The 23119-nt window shown below is 44.9% G+C and overlaps 1 protein-coding gene across 1 annotated transcript in view; it reads left to right on the plus strand.

Moving 5' to 3' along the window:
- Window positions 1–23119, plus strand: part of XPNPEP3 (X-prolyl aminopeptidase 3) — a 243267-nt gene that overhangs the window by 103998 nt on the left and 116150 nt on the right. The gene's annotated exons all lie outside the window — the stretch shown is intronic.

The raw sequence follows: 23119 nt of genomic DNA on the forward strand, positions 1-23119 counted from the left end.
AGGCCTGCACGCAGCTCACCCTGGGGATAGATATGTAGATGTTTCCACAGGCTCACATCATTACTATTGTTATTATACATTTTCTAGCACCATTTATTCCGTGGTCTTTACATGTGAACAGGGCAAATATAGACAAGTACAATAAACATGAGTAAAACAAGGCACACACAAGTACAGGAGAAGAGAGGACCCTGCCCGTGAGGGCTCACAATCTACAGGGGATGGGTGAGGATACACTAGGAGAGGGTAGAGCTGTCATGCGGCGGTTCAGTAGACTGAGGATCACTGCAGGTTGTAGGCTTGTCGGAAGAGGTGGGTCTTCAGGTTCCTTTTGAAGGTTTCCGTGGTAGGCGAGAGCCTGATGTGTTGGGGTAGAGAGTTCCAGAGTATAGGGGAAGCACGGGAGAAGTCTTGGATGCGGTTGTGGGAAGAGATGAGAGAGGAATAGAGAAGGAGATCATGAGACGATCGAAGGTTGCATGTGGGTAGGTACCGGGAGACAATGTCACAGATGTATGGAGAAGACAGGTTGTGAATGACTTTGTATGTCATTGTTAGTGTTTTGAACTGTAGCCTCTGGGCAATAGGAAGCCAATGAAGGGCCTGGCAGAGAGGAGAGGCTGAGGAATAACGGGGAGACAGGTGGATTAGTCAGGCAGCAGAGTTTAGGATGGATTGGAGTGGTGCCAGAGCGCTAGAGGGGAGGCGAGTGCTAGAGGGGAGGCCAGAGAGTAGGAGGTAGCAGTAGTCGATGCGGAAGATAAGGGCATGTACTAGTGTTTTTGTGGTTTCATGGTCAAGGAATGCACAAATCCGGGAAATGTTTTTGAGTTGTAATCGGCAGGAGGAGGCAAGGGCTTTTATATGTGCCTTGAAAGAGAGGGTAGAGTCAAGGATCACCCCGAGGCACCGAGCATGCAGGACCGGGGAAAGAGAGCAGCCGTTGACATTGATAGATAGGTCGGGTGGAGGGGTAGAGTGAGGTGGGGAAAAGATGATGAATTCTGTTTTGTCCATGTTCAGTTTTAGAAAGCGAGCAGAAAAGAAAGATGAAATAGCAGACAGATATTGTGGGATTTTGTTGAGTAAGGAGGTGATGTCAGGTCCAGATAGGTAGATCTGCGTGTCATCGGCGTAGAGATGATATTATAAACCATGGGATTCTATGATCTGTTTCAGGCCGAAGGTGTAGATGGAGAAGAGTTGGGATCCTAGAACTGAGCCTTGGGGAACACCGACAGACAGGGGGCGAGATGAGTTGGTGGTGTGGGAGTGGGAGACACTGAATGTCCGGTCTGTTAGATATGATGAGATCCAGGATAGGGCCAAGTCTGTGATGCCAAGAGATGAGAGAATCTGTAACAGGAGGGAGTGGTCCACAGTGTCGAAGGCAGAAGGCAGGTCCAGGACAAAGAGGACAGAGTAGTGTCACTTGCTCTTGGCGGTTAGTAGGTCGTTGGTCACTATAGTTAGGGCAGTTTCAGTTGAGTGATGTGATCGGAAGCCAGATTGTAACCGGTCAAAGAGGGAGCAGGAGGAGAGGTGGGAGCACAGTTCAAGATGGACATGCTGTTCCAGTAGTTTTAAGGCATAAGGGAGAAGAGATATTGGGCAATAGCTGGACACAGAGGATTGGTCGAAGGGAGGTTTTTTGAGGATAGGTGTGATTGATGCATGTTTGAAGGATGAGGGGAAGACACTGTTTGTAAGTGAGAGGTTGAAGGGTTGTGTTAGGGTTGGAATGAAGACTTTTGCAAGGTTAGGAATGAGGAGGGACGGAGCGGGTCAAGCGTGGAAGTGGTGAGATGTGATCTTGACAGAAGGATGGAGAGCTGATCGTCTGTCATGGTGGAGAAGCTGGCTTTGGAACAACAGGGCTTACAAGTAAAGATGAGGGGCATTGGGGGCTGCGGGCCAAAGCTTTGTCTAATGGTATCGATCTTCTGCTTAAAGAAAGAGGCAAAGTCTTCAGCAGAAATGAGAGGAGAGTGAGGAGGTGCTGGGGGAAGGAGTAGAGAATTGAAAGTGTTGTAGAGCTGTTTAGGGTTGTGAGTCAGGGAGAATATGAGAGATGAGAAGTAGGTTTGTTTTGCGGCAGTAAGCGTGGACTTGAAGCTGGCAAGGGACTGCTTGTATGCAGTGAAGTGCTCAGCAGAACTAGCTCTCTTCCATCTCCCCTCAGCGACCCTGGAAGCCCATCTCAGTTCTTTGGTCAGGCTGGTCAGCCAGGGCTGCCTGTTGATTGTATGAGTTTTGCTATGTGTGAGGGGGGCGGCCAAATCAAATGTAGCTGTTATTGTGGTGTTATAAAAAGTGGCATTAGCATCTGTGTCATGGAAGGAAGCTATGTCTATAAGAGGGAGAAGGGACTCAGAGAGTGAGTGTAAATTGAGGTGTTTGAGATTTCTGCAAGGGTGAGTGAGTTTGTGGAGTGGGGGTTGTGCACTAGGAGAGGAGAGGGGAGAAAATGTCAGTAGGTTGTGGTCAGACAGGGGGAGGGGTGAGTTAGTAAGAAAACAGAGGTGGGTGATGATGAGGTCCAGTGTGTGGCCATCTTTATGGGTGGCTGCAGATGTCCATTGAGTGAGACCAAAGGAGGCAGTGAGCGATAAAACTTTAGAGGCGGCTGAGGTGGAAGTGTCAATGGGGATATTGAAGTCACCCATGATGATAGTGGGGATGTCAGCTGAGAGAAAATTAAGTAGCCAGGTGGTGAAGTGGTCAAGAAAGGTGGAGATGGCTAGTTCTGGGGGGCGGTAGATGACAGCCAGCTGGAGGTTGGAGGGGGAGTAGATTCGGACGGAGTGTACCTCAAATGAGGGAAGAGTAGTGGAGGGTGGTAGTGTAATGGGGGTAAAGGAGCAGGTACCGGACAGAAGCAAGCCAACTCCTCCACCGCGTTTGTTGCTGGGGCGAGGGGTGTGAGAGAGGTGGAATCCACCATAGTGCGGCTGGAGAGGCTGAGTCAGAGGGAGTGAGCCAGGTTTCAGTGATGCCAATGAAGGAAGTTGTTATTGATAAAGAGGTCGTGGGTAAATGACAGTTTATTGCAGACAGAGAGATTAGCGTAACTGGGTGCAAACCTGGTCCCCATGGCTGTTCCTCATTGTTGGAGATAAAAGTCCCTCCCATACTTAAATAAAGTTTAAATATTGCTTTTAATATTGGCACTTAAGGTACTGGATCATTGGTAAAATTCACTGGGGTGACCCAGAGACCTCATATATATTTTATCTGAGTCATTATATTCAAATTTTTTTGCGTCCATTTTGTATTCCTGGAATTTCACTGGACTCTTGGTTACACCACTGGCACACCACTGCCCTAATCTATACTTTTATTGTGTGAACCTAGTTGTTTCCAAATCTTACACCTTCCGGTGATATTTTTTTTAATCAATTTTTTTTTTTCATTTTATAAAGATTAACACAAAGAGGAAAAACAAAAACCAGACAAACACTGGAGAAACACAGCTCTCCACTCCCCCAACCTTAAGAAACATTATTCATGCGTTATTTATACATCTTGGCTCTGCAAAACCAGTGTAATTGGATACACAAATATTTAAACATAGTAACAGTAGTCAAACCAATTACATATAGCTTGTGAAAACACTAATAACATTTCTATTAATTTTCAAAGAAGTTTAATTTGAGGCATCATATAAACATAACTTCAAAGCAAGCTGAGGCGAAATCTCAATTCCCTAGATGTCAAACCAGAGTCATCAAGCCATAGACCCCATATCTTGTCAAATTTAGAGATTGCATCTCTTTTTAGGTTTATGTCTTTTTTCCAAATTTACTAACCAGTTAACTTAATCAATAAATTCTGATATCATAGGCTACTGAACAGCTATTCATTTTTGGCCTTTCAATTTTCTTGCCATATATAACATAGGTGCCGCCGCAATTTTTCCGTACTCATCAATAGACAGATCTCCAACATATCCCAATATACATACTAATGGTGTAAGCTCTACATCAACTGAATAAACGCTGTTAATCGTTGCTACAACACTCCTCCAAGAGGACACCAAGATAGGACAGTTCTACATCATACAGTATGAAACATATCTGCTATTTTAGTTTTGCATCTTGACCTTCCGGTGATACTATACTTTCCCACAGCGTGGATCCAAGAGCGGTATTTTCCTATATACTCGCCCTTGGAATACTTCTATGTGAGGACATACGTTTTTTTTCTTGTGGACTCGCTTTACCACTAGTGGCATAGCGACTGGTTTCTGAACACCATGTTGGACATTTACTAATTTTATCCACAGATCCCCCATAACAGAGTGAGATCCACAGATGCACATAAGTGTTATCCACAGATCCCCCATAACAGTGTGTCATCCACAGATCCACATAACAGTGCATCATCCACAGATCCACATAACAGAGTGTTATCCACAGATCCCCCATAACAGTGCGTCATCCACAGATCCACATAACAGAGCGTCATCCACAGATCCACATAACAGTGCATCATCCACAGATCCACATAACAGAGCGTCATCCACAGATCCACATAACAGAACGTGATCCACAGATCCACATAAGAGTGGTATCCACAGATCCCCCATAACAGTATTATCCACAGATCCCCCATAACAGTATTATCCACAGATCCCCATAACAGTGTTATCCACAGATTCCCCATAACAGTGCTATCCACAGATCCCCATAACAGTATTATCCACAGATCCCCCATAACAGTATTATCCACAGATCCCCATAACAGTGTTATCCACAGATCCCCCATAACAGTGCTATCCACAGATCCCCCATAACAGTGTTATCCACAGATCCCCTATAACAGTGTTATCCACAGATCCCCTATAACAGTGTTATCCACAAATCACCCATAACAGTGTTATCCACATATCACCCATAAGTGTTATCTACAGATCACCCATAAGTGTTATCCACAGATCCCCCATAACAGTGTTATCCAAAGATCCCCATAACAGTGTTATCCACAGATCCCCCATAACAGTGTTATCCACAGATCCCCCATAACAGTGTTATCCACAGATCCCCCATAACAGTGTTATCCACAGATCCCCCATAAGTGTTATCCACAGATCTCCCATAACAGTGTTATCCACAGATCCCCATAACAATGTTGTCCACAGATCCCCCATATCAGAGTGTTATCCACAGATCCCCCATAACAGTATTATCCACAGATCCCCATAAGGCTACGTTCAGACTAGCGTTGTGCTAGTGTGCGTCGGGCGACGCAGCGGCGACGCACGCGTCATGCGCCCCTATGTTTAACATGGGGGACGCATGCGTTTTTGTTTGTTGCGTTTTGCGACAAAGGCGTCTTTTTTGCCGCTAGCGTCGGACCAAGAAAATGCAACAAGTTGCATTTTTCTTGCGTCTGATTTTCGGCAAAAAACGACGCACGCGTCGCAAAACGCAGCGTTTTTGCGTGCGTTTTGCCGCGTTTTTGCGTGCGTTGTGCGTTGCGTCGCCGACGCAGCGGCGCACAACGCTAGTCTGAACGTAGCCTTATAGTGTTATCCACAGATCCCCCATAACAGTGTTATCCACAGATTCCCATAGCAGTGTTATCCACAGATCCCCCATATCAGAGTGTTATCCACAGATCCCCCATAACAGTATTATCCACAGATCCCCATAACAGTGTTATCCACAGATCCTCATAGCAGTGTTATCTACAGATCCCCCATATCAGAGTGTTATCCACAGATCCCCCATAACAGTATTATCCACAGATCCCCCATAACAGTATTATCCACAGATCCCCATACCAGTGTTATCCACAGATCCCCCATAACAGTGCTATCCACAGACCCCCTATTACAGTGTTATCCACAGATCCCCTATAACAGTGTTATCCACAGATCCCCATAACAGTGCTATCCACAGACCCCCTATTACAGTGTTATCCACAGATCCCCCATAACAGTGCTATCCACAGACCCCCTAATACAGTGTTATCCACAGATCCCCTATAACAGTGTTATCCACAGATCACCCATAACAGTGTTATCCAGATACCCCATAACAGTGTTATCCACAGATCCCCATAACAGCACGTCATCCACAGATCCCCCATAACAGAGTGTCATGCACAGATCACCCATAACAGTGTTATCCACAGATCCCCCATAACAGTGCGTCATCCACAGATCCCCATAACAGAGCGTCATTAACAGATCCCCCATACCAGCGTGTCATCCACAGATCCCCATAACAGAGTGTTATCCACAGATCCCCCATATCAGCGTGTCACCAACAGATCCCCTATAGCAGAGTGTTATCCACAGATCCCACATAACAGTGCGTCATCCACAGATCCACACAACAGAGCTTCATCCACAGATCCACATAAGTGTTATCCACAGATCCCCCATAACAAAGTGTTATCCACAGATCCCCATAACAGTGTTATCCACAGATCCCCTATAACAGTGTTATCCACAGATCCCCCATAACAGTGTTATCCACAGATCCCCCATAACAGTGTAATCCACAGATCCCCCATATCAGTGTGTCATCCACAGATCCCCCATAACAGAGTGTTATCCACAGATCCCCCATAACAGTGCATCATCCACAGATCCACATAACAGTGCGTCATCCACAGATCCACATAACAGAGTGTTATCCACAGATCCCCCATAACAGTGTGTCATCCACAGATCCACATAACAGTACATCATCCACAGATCCACATAACAGAGCGTCATCCACAGATCCACATAAGAGTGGTATCCACAGATCCCCCATAACAGAGTGTTATTCACAGATCCCCCATAACAGTGCGTCATCCACAGATCCCCATAACAGAGCGTCATCCACAGATCCCCCATAACAGAGTGTTATCCACGGATCCCCCATAACAGTGTTATCCACAGATCCCCCATAACAGCGTGTCATCCACAGATCCCCATAACAGAGTGTCATTCACAGATCCCCCATATCAGTGTGTCATCCACAGATCCCCCATAAGAGTGTTATCCACAGATCCCCATATCAGCGTGTCATCCACAGATCCACACAATAGAGCGTCATCCACAGATCCACATAAGAGTGTTATCTACAGATCCCCCATAACAGTGATATCCGCAGATCTCCCATAACAGTGTTATCCACAGATCCCCTATAACAGAGTGTCATTCACAGATCACCCATAACAGTGTTATCCACAGATCCCCCATAAGAGTGTTATCCACAGATCCCCATAACAGTGCATCATGCACAGATCACCCATAACAGTGCGTCATTCACAGATCACCCATAACAGAGTGTTATCCACAGATCCCCCATAACAGTGCGTCATCCACAGATCACCCATAGAAGTTCGTCATCCACAGATCCCCATAACAGAATGTTATCCACAGATCCCCCATAACAGTGTGTCACCCACAGATCCCCCATAACCGTGTTATCCACAGATCCCCTATAACCGTGTTATCCACAGATCATCCATAACAGTGTTATCCACAGATCACCCATAAGTGTTATCCACATATCCTCCATAACAATGTTTTCCAGAGATCCACATAACAGTGCGTCATCCACAGATCCACCATAACCGAGTGTTATCCACAGATCCCCCATATCAGCGTGTCATCCACAGATCCCCCATAACAGAGTGTTATCCACAGATCCCCATAACAGTGCATCATCAACAGATCCACATAACAGTGCGTCATCCACAGATCCACATAATAGTGTCATCCACAGATCCCCCATAACAGTGTTATCCACAGATCCCCCATAACAGTGTTATCCACAGATCCCCTATAACAGAGTGTCATTCACAGATCACCCATAACAGTGTTATCCACAGATCCCCCATATCAGCGTGTCATCCACAGATACCCCATAACAGTGCGTCATCCACAGATCACCCATAGAAGTTCGTCATCCACAGATCCCCATAACAGAATGTTATCCACAGATCCCCCAAAACAGTGCGTCACCCACAGATCCCCCATAACAGTGTTATCCACAGATCCCCTATAACCGTGTTATCCACAGATCATCCATAACAGTGTTATCCACAGATCACCCATAACAGTGTTATCCACATATCCTCCATAACAATGTTTTCCAGAGATCCACAATAACAGCGTGTCATCCACAGATCCACCATAACCGAGTGTTATCCACAGATCCCCCATATCAGCGTGTCATCCACAGATCCCCCATAACAGAGTGTTATCCACAGATCCCCCATAACAGTGCATCATCCACAGATCCACATAACAGTGCGTCATCCACAGATCCACATAATACTGTCATCCACAGATCCCCCATAACAGTGTTATCCACAGATCCCCCATAACAGTGTTATCCACAGATCCCCCATAGCAATTGTCATCCATAGATCCCCCATATCAGCGTGTCATCCACAGATCCCTATAACAGAGTGTCATCCACAGATCCACATAAGTGTTATCCACAGATCCACATAACAGTGTCATCCACAGATCCACATAACAGTGTTATCCACAGATCCCCCATAGCAGTGTCATTCACAGATCCACCATATCAGCGTGTCATCCACAGATCCCCATAACAGAGTGTCATCCACAGATCCCCCATATCAGCGTGTCATCCACAGACCCCCCATAACAGTGCGTCATCCACAGATCCCCCATATCAGCGTGTCATCCACAGATCCCCCATAACAGCGCGTCATGCACAGATCACCCATAACAGTGCGTCATCCACAGATCCCCATTCCAGAGCGTCATCCACAGATCCACATAAAAGAGTGTTATCCACAGATCCCCCATAACAGTGCGTCATCTACAGATCCCCAAAAAGAGTGTGTACCCTGTAGATCCCTCATAACAATATTACGGTATTCATTCATCATAGCTGTAGAAAGAGACATGAGCCACATATCCAAAATCACAAGTTGAATTAATGCCTCTAGGCAAAAATTAATAAAACTGAACATGAGGTTCTTAGTTCAACATTCTGATTAGTCTGTATGAAGCTGCTGCCATGTCCCGGCGAACTTCTAAGGCCAGCGTCACACTCAGCATAGGGAAATACGGTCCATATTTTACAGGCGTAATATGCAGAAATGTTCCCAAAACAGTGATCTGTATGTAATCCGTAGGCAGGGTGTGGCAGCGTATTTTGCGCATGTAAACATCCGTATGTAATCTGTATGGCATCCGTACAGCCAGATTTTCTCGCCGGCTTGCAAAACGGACATACAATGGATCCATGGGCTCAATTATTCATGAATATATATATATATATATATATATATATATATATATATATATGTCAGTCAGACACACATATATATATATATAATTCAATTGCCGGCCTTTGCTATCTCCTTCTCAAACCCGACAGGATATGAGACATGGTTTACATACAGTAAACAGTTTCAAATCCCTTATTTTTTTTACATATTCCTCATTAATAATGTTAAGTGTATGTGGGAAAGCCAATGACTGAGGGCAGATATTAGTAGCCTAGAGAGGGACCATGGTTATTTGCCCCAACCCCCCCCCCCCCCCCCCCCCCCCGCTAAAAACATCTGCCTCCAGCCACCCCAGAAACGGCACCTATTCTGACACTTAGCCTCTCTCTTCCCACTCCCCTGTAGCTGTGGGATATGGGGTAATAAGGGGTTAATGTCACCTTGCTATTGTAAGGTGACATTAAGCCAGGTTAATAATGGAGAGGTGTCAATAAGACACCTATCCATTATTAATCCAATAGTAGTAAGTGGTTAATAAAACACACACACATTAGGAAAAAAGTATTTTATTGAAATAAAGACACATGGTGTTGTAATAGTTTATTATACTCTCAATCCAAATAACAACCCTCGTTCTGTAAAAAAGGAAAAATAAAAAACAACAATATCCCATACCTTTCCACTGTTACAGTCATGTCCCACGATGTAAATCCATCTGAAGGGGTTAAATAATTTTACAAGCAGGAGCCTGCTAATGCAGCCGCCCCTGCCTTTAAAAACTGGGGAATGAATTGGAAGAAGGGGAACATAGCTACCTAGACTTGCGGTGCTGCACCCCCTGCTGGTATAACCTCAGATGAACTCGAGCGTGAGAAAATATTCAGAAAAATTCCCACGCTCGAGTTCATATGAGTTTATACCAGCAGGGGGCGCAGCCTTTTATTTCAATAAAATACTTTTTTCCTAATGTGTGTGTGTTTTATTAACCACTTACTACTATTGGATTAATAATGGATTGGTGTCTTATTGACACCTCTCCATTATTAACCTGGCTTAATGTCACTTTACAATAGCCTGGTGACATTAACCCCTTATTACCCCATATCCCACCGCTACTCGGGAGTGGGAAAAGAGAGGCTAAGTGCCAGAATAGGCGCATCTTACAGATGCACCTTTTCTGGGGTGGCTGGGGGCAGATGTTTTTAGCCAGGGCGGCACCAATAACCATGGGCCCTCTAGGCTATTAATATCTGCGCTCAGTCACTGGCTTTCCCACTCTGGCGGAGAAAATTGCGCGGGAGCCCACGCCAATTTTTTTCGTGATTTAACCCTTTATTTTAACAGCTAGAGCTCCCAAATTTTGCACACAGACACTTGGAACATTATTATTGAGGAGTATGTAAAAAAATAAGGGATATGAAATGGTTTACTGTTTGTAAACCATGTCTCATATCCTGTCGGGTTTGGGAAGGAGATAGCAAAAGCCGGCAATTGAATTATCGGCTTTTCTGCTATCTATCTGCTGTATGAAATAAATAAATATATATATATATATATATATATATATACAGGTCCTTCTCAAAAAATTAGCATATAGTGTTAAATTTCATTATTTACCATAATGTAATGATTACAATTAAACTTTCATATATTATAGATTCATTATCCACCAACTGAAATTTGTCAGGTCTTTTATTGTTTTAATACTGATGATTTTGGCATACAACTCCTGATAACCCAATAAACCTGTCTCAATAAATTAGCATATTTCACCCATCCAATCAAATAAAAGTGTTTTTTAATAACAAACAAAAAAACCATCAAATAATAATGTTCAGTTATGCACTCAATACTTGGTTGGGAATCCTTTGGCAGAAATGACTGCTTCAATGCGGCGTGGCATGGAGGCAATCAGCCTGTGACACTGCTGAGATGTTATGGAGGCCCAGGATGCTTCAATAGCGGCCTTAAGCTCATCCAGAGTGTTGGGTCTTGCGTCTCTCAACTTTCTCTTCACAATATCCCACAGATTCTCTATGGGGTTCAGGTCAGGAGAGTTGGCAGGCCAATTGAGCACAGTAATACCATGGTCAGTAAACCATTTACCAGTGGTTTTGGCACTGTGAGCATGTGCCAGGTCGTGCTGAAAAATGAAATCTTCATCTCCATAAAGCATTTCAGCCGATGGAAGCATGAAGTGCTCCAAAATCTCCTGATAGCTAGCTGCATTGACCCTGCCCTTGATGAAACACAGTGGACCAACACCAGCAGCTGACATGGCACCCCACACCATCACTGACTGTGGGTACTTGACACTGGACTTCAGGCATTTTGGCATTTCCTTCTCCCCAGTCTTCCTCCAGACTCTGGCACCTTGATTTCCGAATGACATGCAAAATTTGCTTTCATCAGAAAAAAGTACTTGGGACCACTTAGCAACAGTCCAGTGCTGCTTCTCTGTAGCCCAGGTCAGGCGCCTCTGCCGCTGTTTATGGTTCAAAAGTGGCATTACCTGGGGAATGCGGCACCTGTAGCCCATTTCCTGCACACGCCTGTGCACGGTGGCTCTGGATGTTTCCACACCAGACTCAGTCCACTGCTTCCTCAGGTTCCCCAAGGTCTGGAATCGGTCCTTCTCCACAATCTTCCTCAGGGTCCGGTCTCCTCTTCTCGTTGTACAGCGTTTTCTGCCACATTGTTTCCTTCCAACAGACTTACCATTGAGGTGCCTTGATGCAGCACTCTGGGAACAGCCTATTTGTTGAGAAATTTCTTTCTGGGTCTTACCCTCTTGCTTGAGGGTGTCAATGATGGCCTTCTTGACATCTGTCAGGTCGCTAGTCTTACCCATGATGGGGGTTTTGAGTAATGAACCAGGCAGGGAGTTTATAAAAGCCTCAGGTATCTTTTGCATGTGTTTAGAGTTAATTAGTTGATTCAGAAGATTAGGGTAATAGGTCGTTTAGAGAACCTTTTCTTGATATGCTAATTTATTGAGACAGGTTTTTTGGGTTATCAGGAGTTGTATGCCAAAATCATCAGTATTAAAACAATAAAAGACCTGACAAATTTCAGTTGGTGGATAATGAATCTATAATATATGAAAGTTTAATTGTAATCATTACATTATGGTAAATAATGAAATTTAACACTATATGCTAATTTTTTGAGAAGGACCTGTATGTGTGTGTGTGTGTGTCTCACTGATATATATATATATATATATATTTATTTATTTCATACAGCGCTAGATAGCAGAAAAGCCGATAATTCAATATATATATATAATCTATACCTATACTATGTGTAGACATTTATTCTATCTATTCTAATAAAACCTGTCAGTGTGATTTTACTGTACACCGCACTGAACTGCCGGCGTTTCTATAGAACACCGCTGCGTATTTCTCGCAAGTCACACTGTTGGTCCGTGTGTAATCCGTAATTTTCTCGCCCCCATTGACTTTCATTGGCGGATTTTTTGCGCAATACGCTGACAAACACAGCATGCTGCGATTTTCTACGCCCGTAAAATACGGCTGCGAAATGTACGGCAGATAGAAGCTGCCCCATAGAGAATCATTGGTCAGTGTGCAATGCGTAGTTTTTGCGCTTCTCATACGTTTGCAAAACTCTCTAGTGTGACGCCAGCCTAAGGCTGGTTTCACATTTGCAGACGAGGGCTTTGCAGAGGACTGTGTAGTTCCTCCGTTAATCCCCGCCCACTGCCACGCCTCTTCCTTCACCTCCACCTACGTCGGCATGCGTCCTGCGTACTGAGGCCATGCGGATGTATTTGGATGCCTCCGCATGCGTCGTTTTCACGCTGCGCCGACCACAACAAAATGCAACATGTTGCGTTTAACGCAGGTCGGCACAGCGTGAAAACGACGCATGCGGAGGCATCCAAATACATCCGCATGGCCTGCATACCGAATGTTAAAGATAGGGTACGTAGGACACATGCCGACGTAGGCGGAGCTGAAGGAAGAGGCGTGGCAGTGGGAAGGGCTTAACGGAGGAAATACGCAGTCCTCCGCAATGCCCTCATCTGCAAATCTGAAACCAGCCTTAGTGAGTAAAAATAGGCGAAACCCCTCTTGCAGTCTCCAGCCTTGCAGCATGGGTGCTGTGGGGCACCAGGTACCCACCTTGCTAGTTTATTGTTGCTGTGGAGGTGGTTGGCGCATGACAGCACACTTTTACGGCTACAGTATTTCAAGATAGGGCTCCACTAAGAGGTTCATAAGTCTGATCATAATATTAAACTAAAAACTTCTTTGATTAGTTGTATAAGGCAAATTTTTGCCTAGCGGCACTAGATCAGCTTGTGATTTTTGGATGTGCAGCCCATGTCTTTTCTTCAGTTATGGTATTCATTCATGTTCTCAGTTGCAATGCCCCCATAACTATGAAGGACAGAGCTGACAGTTGTTTCAATACTGTATTTTGTTGCAGAAAAATACCGTATTGTTGGCTGCTGCTGCATATTGTTCAATTTCAAGAATGTCAAAGCAGAAAAGGCTGGCCTATAAAATTCCCTTTAACCCCTTTCTGCCAGCTGACGGAATAGTACGTCAGCTGATAGTATCTCCCGCTTTGAGGTGGGCTGTCATGATCCCAATGGCAGGGGATCACAAAAGGACAAGCACAAAAAACAAAACAAGCTCTAGGGTGATGGAAACTGAGCTGACCGCGATCCTGAACCTCAACACACAACTAGCTGTAGCCGGGGAACGTGCCTACGATGATTCTAGACGTCTCGCGCCAGCCGAAGAACTAACTTTCCCTATTAGAAGAAACACAGACCTCTCTTGCCTCCAGAGAAACACCCCACAGAAATAGCAGCCCCCCACATGTAATGACGGTGAAATGAGAGGAAAGCACATACGTAGTTATGAAAACAGATTCAGCAAAATGAGGCCTGCTAAAGCTAGATAGCAGAGGATACAAAAGTGAACTGCGCGGTCAGCGAAAAACCCTACAAAAAACCATCCTGAAATTACTTGAACTCATGTTCCAACTCATGGAACATGAGGAGTAATATCAGCCCACTAGAGCAACCAGCAAAAAGGAATCACATATCTGCAAGCTGGACTAAGACAAAAATTAAGCAAAACGTGGAACAGGAAAATCAAAAACTTAGCTTGTCCTGAAGAATACAGAAGCGGGAAGCAGAGGTAACAAGACACACTGATTACATTGATAGCCGGCGAGGAAATGACAAGAAAGCCAGGTTAAATAGGAAACTCCCATATCCTGATAGAACAGGTGGACACCAGAGACCGCAGAGAACACAAGTCACCCAGTACCATCTGTAACCACCAGAGAGAGCCCAAAAACAGAATCCACAACAGTACCCCCCCCTTGAGGAGGGGTCACCGAACCCTCACGAGAACCACCAGGGCGACCAGGATGAGCCCTATGAAATGCACGGACCAAATCAGCAGCATGAACATCAGAGGCAACCACCCAAGAATTATCCTCCTGACCATAACCCTTCCACTTGACCAAATATTGGAGTTTCCGTCTGGAAACACGAGAATCCAAGATCTTCTCCACAACATACTCCAATTCTCCCTCCACCAGCACCGGAGCAGGAGGCTCAAGCGAAGGAACAACAGGTACCTCATACTTCCGCAACAACGACCGATGGAACACATTATGAATAGCAAACGATGCCGGGAGATCCAAACGAAACGACACAGGGTTAAGAATTTCCAAGATCCTATAGGGACCGATGAACCGAGGCTTGAACTTAGGTGAAGAGACCTTCATAGGAACAAAACGAGAAGACAACCACACCAAGTCCCCAACACGAAGTCGAGGACCCACGCGGCGACGGCGATTAGCAAACTGCTGAGCCCTCTCCTGGGACAACTTCAAATTGTCCACCACATGACTCCAAATCTGATGCAACCTATCCACCACCATGTCCACTCCAGGACAATCAGAAGGCTCCACCTGACCAGAGGAAAAACGAGGATGAAACCCCGAATTACAAAAGAAAGGAGAAACCAAGGTAGCAGAACTAGCCCGATTATTAAGGGCAAATTCGGCAAGTGGCAAAAAGGTAACCCAGTCATCTTGATCAGCAGAAACATAACACCTTAAATAAGTTTCCAAGGTCTGATTAGTTCGTTCCGTCTGGCCATTCGTCTGAGGATGGAATGCAGACGAAAAGGACAAATCAATGCCCATCTTAGCACAGAACGTCCGCCAAAATCTAGACACAAACTGGGATCCCCTGTCAGAAACGATGTTCTCCGGAATCCCATGCAAACGAACCACGTTCTGAAAAAACAGAGGGACCAACTCAGAGGAGGAAGGCAACTTAGGCAAGGTTACCAGATGATCCATCTTAGAAAAGCGGTCACACACAACCCAGATGACGGACATTTTTTGAGAGACAGGGAGATCCGAAATAAAGTCCATGGAAATGTGCGTCCAAGGCCTCTTCGGAATAGGCAAAGGTGACAACAATCCACTGGCCCGAGAACAGCAAGGCTTAGCCCGAGCGCAAACTTCACAAGACTGCACAAAAGAACGCACATCCCTCGACAAGGAAGGCCACCAAAAAGACCTGGCCACCAAGTCTCTAGTACCAAATATTCCAGGATGACCTGCCAACGCAGAAGAATGGACCTCGGAGATGACTCTACTGGTCCAATTCTCCGGAACAAACAGTCTTTCAGGCGGACAACGATCAGGTTTATCCGCCTGAAACTCCTGCAAAGCACGTCGCAAGTCTGGGGAGACAGCCGACAAAATCACCCCATCCCTAAGGATACCAGTGGGCTCAGAATTTCCAGGGGAGTCAGGCACAAAACTCCTAGAAAGAGCATCCGCCTTCACATTCTTTGAACCTGGCAGGTATGAAACCACAACATCGAAACGGGAGAAAAACAGTGACCAACGAGCCTGTCTAGGATTCAGACGCTTGGCAGACTCAAGGTAAATCAGATTTTTGTGATCAGTCAAGACCACCACACGATGTCTAGCACCCTCAAGCCAATGACGCCACTCCTCAAATGCCCACTTCATGGCCAAAAGCTCCCGATTACCAACATCATAATTCCGCTCAGTGGGCGAAAACTTTCTAGAAAAGAACGCACATGGCTTCATCACTGAGCAATCGGAGCTTCTCTGTGACAAAACCGCCCCCGCTCCAATCTCGGAAGCATCAACCTCAACCTGAAAAGGAAGCGAAACATCTGGCTGACGCAACACAGGAGCAGAAGAAAACCGGCGCTTAAGTTCCTGAAAGGCCTCCACAGCCGCAGGAGACCAATCAGCAACATCAGCACCCTTCTTAGTCAAATCCGTCAAAGGCTTAACAACACTAGCAAAATTAGTTATGAAACGACGATAAAAATTAGCAAAGCCCAAGAACTTCTGTAGACTCTTAAGAGATGTAGGCTGCGTCCAGTCACAAATAGCCTGAACCTTGACGGGATCCATCTCAATAGTAGAAGGGGAAAAAATATACCCCAAAAAAGAAATCTTCTGGACTCCAAAGAGACACTTTGAACCTTTTACAAACAAAGAATTGGCCCGCAGGACCTGAAACACCTTCCTGACCTGCTGAACATGGGACTCCCAGTCATCCGAAAAAACCAAAACATCATCCAAATACACAATCATAAATTTATCCAGATATTCACGGAAAATATCGTGCATAAAGGACTGGAAGACAGAAGGAGCATTAGAAAGTCCAAAAGGCATCACCAAATACTCAAAATGGCCCTCAGGCGTATTAAATGCGGTTTTCCACTCATCACCCTGCTTTATCCGCACAAGATTATACGCACCCCGAAGATCAATCTTAGTGAACCATTTAGCCCCCTTAATGCGAGCGAACAAATCAGTCAACAATGGCAAAGGATACTGATATTTAACTGTAATCTTATTCAAAAGACGGTAATCTATACAAGGCCTCAAGGAACCATCTTTTTTGGCCACAAAAAAAAAACCTGCTCCCAAAGGGGACGAAGATGGACGGATATGTCCCTTTTCCAAGGACTCCTTAACATAATCCCGCATAGCAGTATGCTCTGGCACTGACAGATTGAACAAACGACCTTTAGGAAATTTACTGCCAGGAATCAAATCTATAGCACAATCGCAATCCCTGTGAGGAGGAAGCGAATTGAGCTTAGGCTCCTCAAAAACATCCCGATAATCAGACAAAAATACCGGAACCTCAGAAGGAGTAGATGAAGCGATAGAAATCGGAGGTGCATCATCATGAACCCCCTGACATCCCCAGCTTAACACAGACATCGTTTTCCAGTCCAAGACTGGGTTATGAGTTTGTAACCATGGCAGACCAAGCACTAAGACATCATGTAAATTATACAGTACCAGGAAGCGAATCACCTCCTGATGAACGGGAGTCATACGCATGGTCACTTGTGTCCAGTACTGAGGTTTATTCATAGCCAAAGGTGTAGAGTCAATTCCTTTCAAAGGAATAGGGACTTCCAGAGGCTCCAGACTAAACCCACAGCGGTTGGCAAATGACCAATCCATAAGACTCAGGGCAGCGCCTGAATCCACATAGGCATCGACGGAAATGGCTGATAATGAACAAATCAGAGTCACAGACAGAATGAACTTAGACTGTAAAGTACTAATGGCAACAGACTTATCAACCTTTTTTGTGCGTTTAGAGCATGCTGATATAACATGAGCTGAATCACCACAATAAAAACACAACCCATTTTTCCGCCTATAGTTTTGCCGTTCACTTCTGGACTGAATTCTATCACATTGCATTGTCTCAGGTGCCTGTTCAGAAGACACCGCCAAATGGTGCACAGGTTTGCGCTCCCGTAAACGCCGATCAATCTGAATAGCCATAGTCATAGACTCATTCAGACCTGTAGGCGCAGGGAACCCCACCATGACATCTTTAATGGCCTCAGAAAGGCCATCTCTGAATCTTGCAGCCAGGGCGCACTCATTCCACTGAGTAAGCACCGACCATTTCCGAAATTTCTGACAATATATTTCTGCTTCATCTTGCCCCTGAGAGAGAGCCAATAAAGCTTTTTCAGCCTGAATCTCTAGGTTAGGTTCCTCATAGAGCAAACCCAATGCCAGAAAAAACGCATCCACATTGAGCAACGCAGGATCCCCTGGTGCCAATGCAAATGCCCAATTCTGAGGGTCACCCCGCAGGAAAGATATAACAATCTTGACTTGCTGAGCAGGGTCTCCAGAAGAGCGAGATTTCAAAGAAAGAAACAACTTGCAATTGTTCCTAAAACTCAGAAAACTAGATCTATCTCCAGAAAAAAACTCTGGGATAGGAATTCTAGGTTCAGACATAGGAGCATGTACAACAAAATCTTGTATATTTTGAACCTTAGCAGCAAGATTATTCAGGCTGGAAGCCAAACTCTGGACGTCCATGATAAACAGCTGAGGTCAGAGCCATTCAAGGATTAAGAGGAGGTAAGACGCAGCCAGGCTGCAATTAAGGCTATGCAGCAAACTCTGAGGGGAAAAAAAAACAAAAAAAAAAACTTAGACTACTTTTCCTCCTACTTCAGCCAATACGATTACCACTTTATGGCCGGCTATACTGTCATGATCCCAATGGCAGGGGATCACAAAAGGACAAGCACAAAAAACAAAACAAGCTCTAGGGTGATGGAAACTGAGCTGACCGCGATCCTGAACCTCAACACACAACTAGCTGTAGCCGGGGAACGTGCCTACGATGATTCTAGACGTCTCGCGCCAGCCGAAGAACTAACTTTCCCTATTAGAAGAAACACAGACCTCTCTTGCCTCCAGAGAAACACCCCACAGAAATAGCAGCCCCCCACATGTAATGACGGTGAAATGAGAGGAAAGCACATACGTAGTTATGAAAACAGATTCAGCAAAATGAGGCCTGCTAAAGCTAGATAGCAGAGGATACAAAAGTGAACTGCGCGGTCAGCGAAAAACCCTACAAAAAACCATCCTGAAATTACTTGAACTCATGTTCCAACTCATGGAACATGAGGAGTAATATCAGCCCACTAGAGCAACCAGCAAAAAGGAATCACATATCTGCAAGCTGGACTAAGACAAAAATTAAGCAAAACGTGGAACAGGAAAATCAAAAACTTAGCTTGTCCTGAAGAATACAGAAGCGGGAAGCAGAGGTAACAAGACACACTGATTACATTGATAGCCGGCGAGGAAATGACAAGAAAGCCAGGTTAAATAGGAAACTCCCATATCCTGATAGAACAGGTGGACACCAGAGACCGCAGAGAACACAAGTCACCCAGTACCATCTGTAACCACCAGAGGGAGCCCAAAAACAGAATCCACAACAGTGGGCTCTGGCGGTGAGCCCACCTCAAAGCCGCGACATGTCAGCTGTTTTCAACAGCTGATGTGCCCACAATGGGCGCGAGTGGAATCGTGATCAGCCCACACCCATTACCTAGTTAAATGCCGCTGTCAAACTCTGACAGCGGCATTTAACAACGCTGCCGGCCGCGCGACCGGAAGTACGTGCACCGCTGACCCCCGTCACGTGATCGGGGGTCATTGGTGCGTTGCCATCACAACCAGAGGTCTCCTCGAGACCTCTATGGTTGCTGATGGCAGATTGCTATGAGTGCCACCCTGTGGTCGGCGCTCATAGCAAGCCTGCAATTCTGCTGCATTGAGGTGATCTGTGCATCACCTCTATGTAGCGGAGGCGATTGAGTAGTGAATGCTTCTAGCCTCCCATGGAGGCTATTGAAGCATGCCAAACTAAAAAAATAAAGTGTTTAAAAATATAAAAAACTTAAAAAATATAAAAGTTCAAATCACCCCCCTTTCGCCCCAATAAAAATAAAACAATAAAAAAAATCAAACGTGCACATATTTGGTATCGCCGTGTTCAGAATCGCCCGATCTATCAATTAAAAAAAAGGATTAACCTGATCGCTAAACGGCGTAGCAAAAAAAATCAAAACAACAAAATTACGTTTTTTTTCGTCGCCGCGACATTGAATTAAAATTTAATAACAGGCGATCAAAAGAACCTATTTGCACAAAAGTGGTATATTTAAAGGGAACCTATCACCCCCAAAATCGATGGTGAGGTAAGCTCACTGTCATCAGGGGCTTATCTACAGCATTCTGTAATGCTGTAGATAAGCCCCCGATGTTACCTAAAAGAGGAGAAAAAGAGGTTAGATTATACTCACCCAGGGGCGGTCTCGCTGCGGTCCGGGTCTGATGGGTGTCTCAGGTCCGGTCCGGAGCCTTCCATCTTCAGTCCATGACGTCTTCTTCTGGTCACGCCGCTGCTGCAGCGCAGTCGTACTTTTTCTGCTCTGTTGAGGGCAGAGCAAAGTACTGCAGTGCGCAGGCGCCGGGACAGGTCAAAGAGGCCCAGAGCCTGCGCACGGCAGTACTACTTTGCTCTGCCCACAACAGGGCGGACAAAATAGGCTTGCGCCGCAGCCGCGGCGTGAAGACCAGAAGAGGACGTCATGGAATGAAGATGGGAGGCTCCGAACCGGACCTGAGACACCCATCGGACCCGGACCGCAGCGGGACCGCCCCTGGGTGAATATAATCTAACCTCTTTTTCTCCTCTTTTAGGTAACATCGGGGGCTTATCTACAGCATTACAGAATGCTGTAGATAAGCCCCTGATGACGGTGAGCTTACCTCACCATCGATTTTGGGGGTGACAGGTTTCCTTTAAAAACGTCAGCTCGGCACCCAAAAAATAAGCCCTCACCCAACCCCAGATCACGAAAAATGGAGACGCTACCGGTATCGGAAAAGTGTGCAATTTTTTTTTTTTAGAAAACTTTGGAATTTTTTTTACCACATAGATAAAAGAGAACCTAGACATGTTTGGCGTCTATGAACTCGTAATGACCTGGAGAATCATAGTTGCCGGTCCGTTTTAGCATTTAGTGAACCTAGCAAAAAAGCCAAACAAAAAACAAGTGTGGGATTGCACTTTTTTTGCAATTTCATCGCACTTGGAATTTTTTTTCCTGTTTTCTGTTACACGACATGGTAAAACCAATGGTATTGTTCAAAAGTACAACTAGTTCCACAAAAAATAAGCCCTTACATGGCCATATTGACGGAAAAATAATAAAGTTATGGCTCTGGGAAAAAAGGGGAGCGAAAAAGAAAAAATGAAAAAAGCTCCGGGGGTTAAGGGGTTAAACTGGATGCTAAAGAGCATGGGAGCAGAGCATCGGAGAGACATTTCGGAAAGCCAAGCACATTGCTGCTGAGAAAGGGATTGTTGGCTTCACTGGATCACCATCAGGTGTTTCTGATTTATGAGGAGATGCGGCCTTACTATGCGCACCAAAACAAGAATTGCGCAAAAAATGCCACAAAAATATAAAGCCAACATCATGTCTTTCCACAAATTCGTAATTGACACCAGAAAGAAAAATAATTTTGAAATAGGCCAGATTGGGAATGTGGATGGAGTCCCTCTAACCTTTGATGTGCCATCTAACAGGACTGTAGATGTAAAGGGTGCCAAAACCGTAACCGTAAAAAACGCAGGACATAAAAAACCATGACACTGTTGTGTTGTCCTGCTGTGCCGATGGCACGAAACGGCCACCAGTGCTCATCTTCAAAAGAAAAAAAGAGGCAATCCCACGAGGAGTCGTCGTGCACGTTCATGAGAAAGGATGGATGGACAAGAAAGGAATGAGAGTGTGAGTTGACAAAGTTTGGCCCAAACGTCCTGGGGGGCTTTTAAAAAAACCTGCCATGTTAGTGTTTGACCAGTTTACAGCACATATAACTGAAAATACCAAAAGGTCTTTAACCCCTTAGACCCCAAGGGTGGTTTGCACGTTAATGACCGGGCCAATTTTTACAATTCTGACCACTGTCCCTTTATGAGGTTATAACTCTGGAACGCTTCAACGGATCCTGATGATTCTGACATTGTTTTCTCGTGACATATTGTACTTCATGATAACATTTCTCCGATAAGACTTGCATTTATTTGTGAAAAAAATTGAAATTTGGCGAAAATTTTGAAAATTTCACAATTTTCTAAATTTGAATTTTTATGCCCTTCAATCACAGAGATATGTCACACAAAATACTTAATAAGTTACATTTCCCACATGTCTACTTTACATCAGCACAATTTTGGAACCAACATTTTTTTTTGCTAGGGAGTTATAAGGGTTAAAATTTGACCAGCAATTTCTCATTTTCACAACACCATTGTTTTTTTAAGAACCGCATCTCATTTGAAGTCATTTTGAGGGGTCTATATGATAGAAAATAACCAAGTGTGACACCATTCTAAAAACTGCACCCCTCAAGGTGCTCAAAACCACATTCAAGAAGTTTATTAACCCTTCTGGTGCTTCACAGGAATTTTTGGAATGTTTAAATAATTTAATAAATATTTTTCCCAGAGGAGCATTGCACGGAGAATAAGCCTCCTCACCTTGACAAGCCAGAGATGGTATGTCACTCTCCATAAGGAGAAACGATACCCCTTATACCCCAGTCCAGAGCCTCTCACCTAGCCAAATTAGTTCTCATGCTTCGCACTGACGAGGGCCAACAGCCCGAAACACCGTGTCTGCGAATTGAGATACTAATTTGGCTTTATCCTAAGTCATATTGCACGACTCGTTAAAGAGTTGATTGTGACTTGTAGGATCGCTACTTCCAACAGGTAGCGCTATAGAGCTTAAGTCCTCTTTTTCTCAGAAGAGGCAATTTCATATAAATAAAAATGAACATTTAACTTTTTTTCACACAAAATTTACTTCAGCTCCAATTTGATTTATTTTACCAAGGGTAACAGGAGAAAGTAGACCCCAAAAGTTGTTGTACAATTTGTCCTGAGTACGTCGATACCCCATATGTGGGGGTAAACCACTGTTTGGGCGCA

Source organism: Ranitomeya imitator, chromosome 8, assembly GCF_032444005.1.
Source record: "Ranitomeya imitator isolate aRanImi1 chromosome 8, aRanImi1.pri, whole genome shotgun sequence".
NCBI classification, from domain to species: domain Eukaryota; kingdom Metazoa; phylum Chordata; class Amphibia; order Anura; family Dendrobatidae; genus Ranitomeya; species Ranitomeya imitator.